Raw genomic sequence first — 5,212 nt, forward strand, 5'->3', positions numbered from 1 at the left:
CGGTACACCTAGTTATCTATTGTGGTAATTTGCAGGTCATGTCAAAAAGTTGTTGGTTTAGATAAATAGCTGTATTCTGTACGTTTGACTCGTGTACAATCATTTTCTTCCAAATACGATAATTTTGAGCTTCTGGTACGATACTTGGACATTTCCAATCTGGCAACACTGCTTCCGGTTATGAGGTGTGCAGAGTAGTCGCGCGCTCAGCCTGCTCCCGCGGTTTTATCTTTAAGTTTCTTGTTAAACCTTTCTTTTTTCATCTGTAGTGCCAACAAAGTTTCATAAACGGGCTGTAATTGTTTGGATCGCCTTATCATGTCTAAAGCTAAAGGAAAACTTGCAGAAAAGGATAAGGAGTGCTCGCCGATTTCCATGGCCGACATAAGTTCGCTGCTGGACGAACACAGAGCCCTTTCGGCCGATTTCAAATCCTCATTCGAGTCCCTTGCTTCTTCGCTGGATAGCATTCAATCAACTATTAACGATCACGGGCAACGCATTGATTCTCTCGAAGTTAACGCCACTTCAGTTGACCAACGGCTCCAGCAACTTGAGGGTGCCTACTCCGCGTTGCAGAAAGACAGTGATCTGCTCAAACACAAAGTAGCTGATCTGGAGGGACGCAGCAGACGTCAAAACATTCAGATCATTGGTTACCCGAATCTATTGAAGGCCCTCGTCCATTAGCGTTCTTCTCTCAACTGCTCATTGATGTGCTTGGTCCGGAGGTCCTCACTTCGCCCCCCCAAGATAGATCAAGCACATCGGAGCCTCGCTCCCAAGCCAGCGCCGGGAGGAAAAACACGGCCTGTCATCTTGCGTTTCCACCGATTTCAAGTTAAAGACCTTGTAATCCGCGAGGCTTGCAAACGGGGCATCCTGCCATCAAGGGCCATCCGATTTGCATATTTGATGACTACAGCCCCGACGTATTGAAGCAGCGCGCCGAGTACAGAGGTTCGATGGCCGAGCTACACAAACGCGGGTACAAGCTCCTTTATCCAGCCAGGCTGCGCATCACTCAACCAAACGGGGATAAAACTTGGCTCCTGTCTGCTTTCGGATGCTGTTAAATTCATTCAAGACTTAAACACGAATTCGTAAGAAGGCCAACTGACATTTTCTGATTATAAATGTCTTGCTGCACTGTTGCTTGTATTGTGGTGCGGTCTCTTTTTTTTCTTCTTTTGTTTTTATAAACCTCGTTTTACTATGGACTGTAGTTGTGTAAATACTAGACCCTTTTGTTAAGTTTTGTATCTTGAATTCAGTACGCATTGGTGGTTTTGGCTGCGCATCACTCTACCCAACGGGGATAAAACTGGGCTGTCTGCTTCGGATGCTGTCAAGTCTGTTAAAGATTTAAACACGAACTCCTAAGAAAGCCAACTTACACTTTATGTTTATTGATGACTTGTTGAGCTGTTGCATCTATTGCGGTGCTTACCCCTCTTTTATGTTTACGTTTATTTATTTATTTATTTTTTTTTTTTATATATAAATTTCGCCTTACTATGTACTGTAATTCCGTGAGTACCGTACACTTTTAGTTTTGAATCTTGACATATGTATATATCCTTGCATGGTGGTTTTGCTGTAAGATTAATGCAGTTTTGCTACATAGTTATGTAGCCCGTGTGGTTCGCATAAGTTCTAGCTTCATGGCTCTGTGTTTACTTTTGAGATGTTCGATTGATAAGGTTTAACATGTGTTCTTTAAATCTATTTACACTAATGTGGGGGTAGTGTGATTGGTATAAGGAAGTATTAATCTAAGCTGATCTTTGTATCAGAGTGCTGTTTGTTGCTGTTCTTTTCGGCAACTGGTGTGGTTGGTATGTTTAATGTGTGTGTGTTTTTTTTTTTTTTTTACAATCTTGCGTGCTACCACCTTTTATTTTGCTTTCGGGAATTTGTCATGGCTGCAGATTTTTGTTGGATTATTACCACTAAAAGACACTTATGTTAAATCGTAACACCAGTTCGGCATCCAGCGGTGCTTTGAGATTTATCAGCTGGAATGCTTTTCAAGTAAGGCTCGTGGGACTGCAATCCTAGTGCACAAATCTGTACCTCTATCTGTTTCTAAAGTTATATTGGATCCTAACGGTCGCTTTATTATTGTTACTGGAATAATCTTTGGTAGTACTTTGACTTTAGCTAATGTATATGGCCCAAATTGGGATAATGAGGATTTCTATAAAAACTTTATTTTCTCTCTTCCAGACTTAGTTTCTAGTCAGCTCATTCTGGGTGGAGACTTCAACTGCTGTCTTGATCCCTCACTTGATCGTTCTTCCAATAAGCCCCTCTCTCAATCTAAATCATCTAAAATCATTCAACTGTTTATGGAACAGTATGCAGTCTCAGATGTATTGTGCTTTTTCAACCCCAGTGATAAGCAGTTTTCTTTTTTTTCTCCTGTACATGGTACCTTTTCTCGAATTGATCTCTTTCTTATCGATAATAAGTTGCTGTCCTCTGTTTGTACCTGTTTTTATAGTCCTATAGTAATTTCAGATCATGCTACCGTCATAGTGGATATTTAATTTCCGGGTGTATCTTTCACGCGATCTCCTTGGCGCTTTAATTCATTTCTTCTTACTGACCCAGATTTCACTGAAACCATTAACAGTCACATTGATCTTTTAATTTCTACTAATGTTAACCCCGACATGTCAGCATCAACAATCTGGGAGGCATGCAAAGCCTATTTACATGGAGAGATCATTTCCTACTCTGCCTTTTGGAAAAAAAATTCTGCTCAAAGGGGCATCTCTATTTCTAGGGACATGATGAACTTACAGTCCAAATGCGCAAACGCACCTGACCCTGAACTTATCAAAGATTTGCTTATTAAAATGTCTGAATTTGATATTTTGGCTGCTGATGGAGTAATCGAAGCATTACTTAAGTCTCGTCATAATTATTATGAATCTGGAGATAAGCCAGGCAAAATACTGGCCCACCAAATTCGACAATCTGTCTCAACCCAACATATCTTACAGATCAATACCATCGATGGTAAAACTATTAACCCTCAAACTATTAATGACCAATTCAGGAGTTTTTATTCTTCGTTGTATGCTTCTGAGCGTTCATCTGAAGAGGCTGAATTTGATGTTTTTTTTAGCCCCCTAAACATTCTTTCCATTGACCCTGAGACATCTTCTAGATTAGATGAGCCTTTTACTTTAGATGAAATTAAAGGTGCATTACTTTCAATGCAGAGTGGGAAATGCCCTGGGCCTGATGGTCTGCCTACTGAATTTTTTAAAGCGTTTGCCGATAAACTTTCCCATTACTTCTAAACATGTTTAATGAATCCTTAAAATCTGGCATACTCCCCCAAAATTTAAGACAGGCCTCCATCTCACTAATATTAAAGAAAGGCAAGGATCCGCTTCTTTGTAGTAACTATCGCCCTATTTCTTTGTTATGTGCGGATGTTAAAATATTAGCTAAGATGCTGGCAAGGCGTCTAGAGGCTGTTCTGCCTTCAATTATTTCTACAGACCAAACAGGGTTTGTTAAGGGAAGACACTCTTTCCACAACATCAGGCGTCTTTTTGATGTATTGTACTCTCCTACCACTCCTGAGTTGGTTATTTCGATGGATGCAGAGAAGGCATTTGACTGTGTGGAGTGGCCTTATTTGTTCTACACTTTAAAAAGATTTGGATTTGGCAGTACATTTGTTTCCTGGATTAAACTTCTGTATGCATCTCCTTTAGCTTGTGTCCGTACCAACAATAACTATTCTGACTATTTTCCTCTCCAACGTGGTACTCGGTAGGGCTGTCCACTCTCCCCCTTACTGTTCGCAATTGCTATTGAACCTTTGGCAGTAGCCCTTAGGTTCAGTCAGATGATGGGAATCACAAGGGGGGGTTCTGTGCATAAACTGTCTTTATAAGCCGATGATCTTGTAAGAATCGAAATGGGAAGGTTTAAATAAAATAGATCGTACGCGAGATATCGCGAGAGTAGAGAGCGGGAAGAAACGAGAGAGAGAGAGAAAGGGAAGAGACGCACGAGATAGTCGGGTGGAATGAGGCAGAGACACAGCTAAAGAAAATGTTGGAAAATAAACACTGAGTTCGAAGCACAGAAGTCTTGGTCTGAATCTTCTATCCAGTGGCCATATAAGATACAGGAAATAACCAAGAACCCATGGATAATACTCGGTAAGCATGGACTTTTCAAGGCCCATCAAAACAGAGTATTACACTGGTGGCAGCGCTGGTTGGCTATTTATCCTTTTTTTTCTCTGTATGGACATTTTCTGCTTGACTCTGCACAACGTAAAATAGCCACATCACCTTGCTGGCACGTTTATATTGGTCACAATATTTTACGAGCTATATTTTTGCAAATTTGAACTACGTGCTATTATTTTTTTTTTTCCTCCTCTCGCCGTTGCTCGCACACACGCAATGTCTGTGGATGACGATCATATCGCGGATCTGCTGCCACCACATGCCGCGATGCCTGCTGTAAATCCGCATGTGCCTTTCAGAATTGATCTTCCTGCTCCTTTTCCGGGCGATAACGCTGAACCATTCGGCTCATGGATACAGAGATTTGAAGTGGCATTGAATGTCTCTGCCACACCACCTGATAAAGCTACATTTCTTCCTGCTAAGCTCATGGGACCCACATTTGCATACTGGCAGTCTCTTTCACCTGCTGTTAAGGCAGACTACGAGCAGACTTAAGGCCAGTTTAAGTGCTGTTTTTGGACGTGCAACATTTCTGGCCACATTCCAAACGTATTTAAATGCTCGTCCCCACAAACCTCAGGAGCCTTTGCAGGTTTATGCAGCTGAACTTACCAGCTTAGTGGCAGAAGCTTTCCCTCAGTATGATGTCACGGCTCGAAACGGTGAGATTTTTCGTAGATTTGTTACTGGCTTAGACCCTGCACTCCAATTGAAAATACATGAGCATGGAGCAGTGACATTGGACGATGCTTTAAAGATAGCCAGTCAATGTGAACGTGCACAGTTGGCCATCAGTGTGGCCAATCCAACAGCTATCATGCCAGTGACCGTGCATCAGCAACCTTCACCTGCCACAGCGACATCAACGCCCATCGCAGATCTGGTGTCGGCCATCGCTGACCTCCATGAATGTGGACCTACTTACTTTACGCCAGTCCCATCAGCGACGGACTGACGAACGGCTGGATTTACTATCACAACAGATA

At 42.0% G+C, this 5,212-nt stretch overlaps 1 pseudogene; it reads left to right on the plus strand.

The window, feature by feature from the left end:
* The first annotated feature begins 312 nt into the window (after positions 1-312).
* Positions 313-1,076, plus strand: LOC107690739 (uncharacterized; annotated as a pseudogene).
* The last annotated feature ends 4,136 nt before the right edge of the window (positions 1,077-5,212 follow it).

The sequence above is a fragment of the Sinocyclocheilus anshuiensis genome, unplaced genomic scaffold (assembly GCF_001515605.1).
Source record: "Sinocyclocheilus anshuiensis isolate Anshui unplaced genomic scaffold, SAMN03320099.WGS_v1.1 scaffold345, whole genome shotgun sequence".
Taxonomy (NCBI): domain Eukaryota; kingdom Metazoa; phylum Chordata; class Actinopteri; order Cypriniformes; family Cyprinidae; genus Sinocyclocheilus; species Sinocyclocheilus anshuiensis.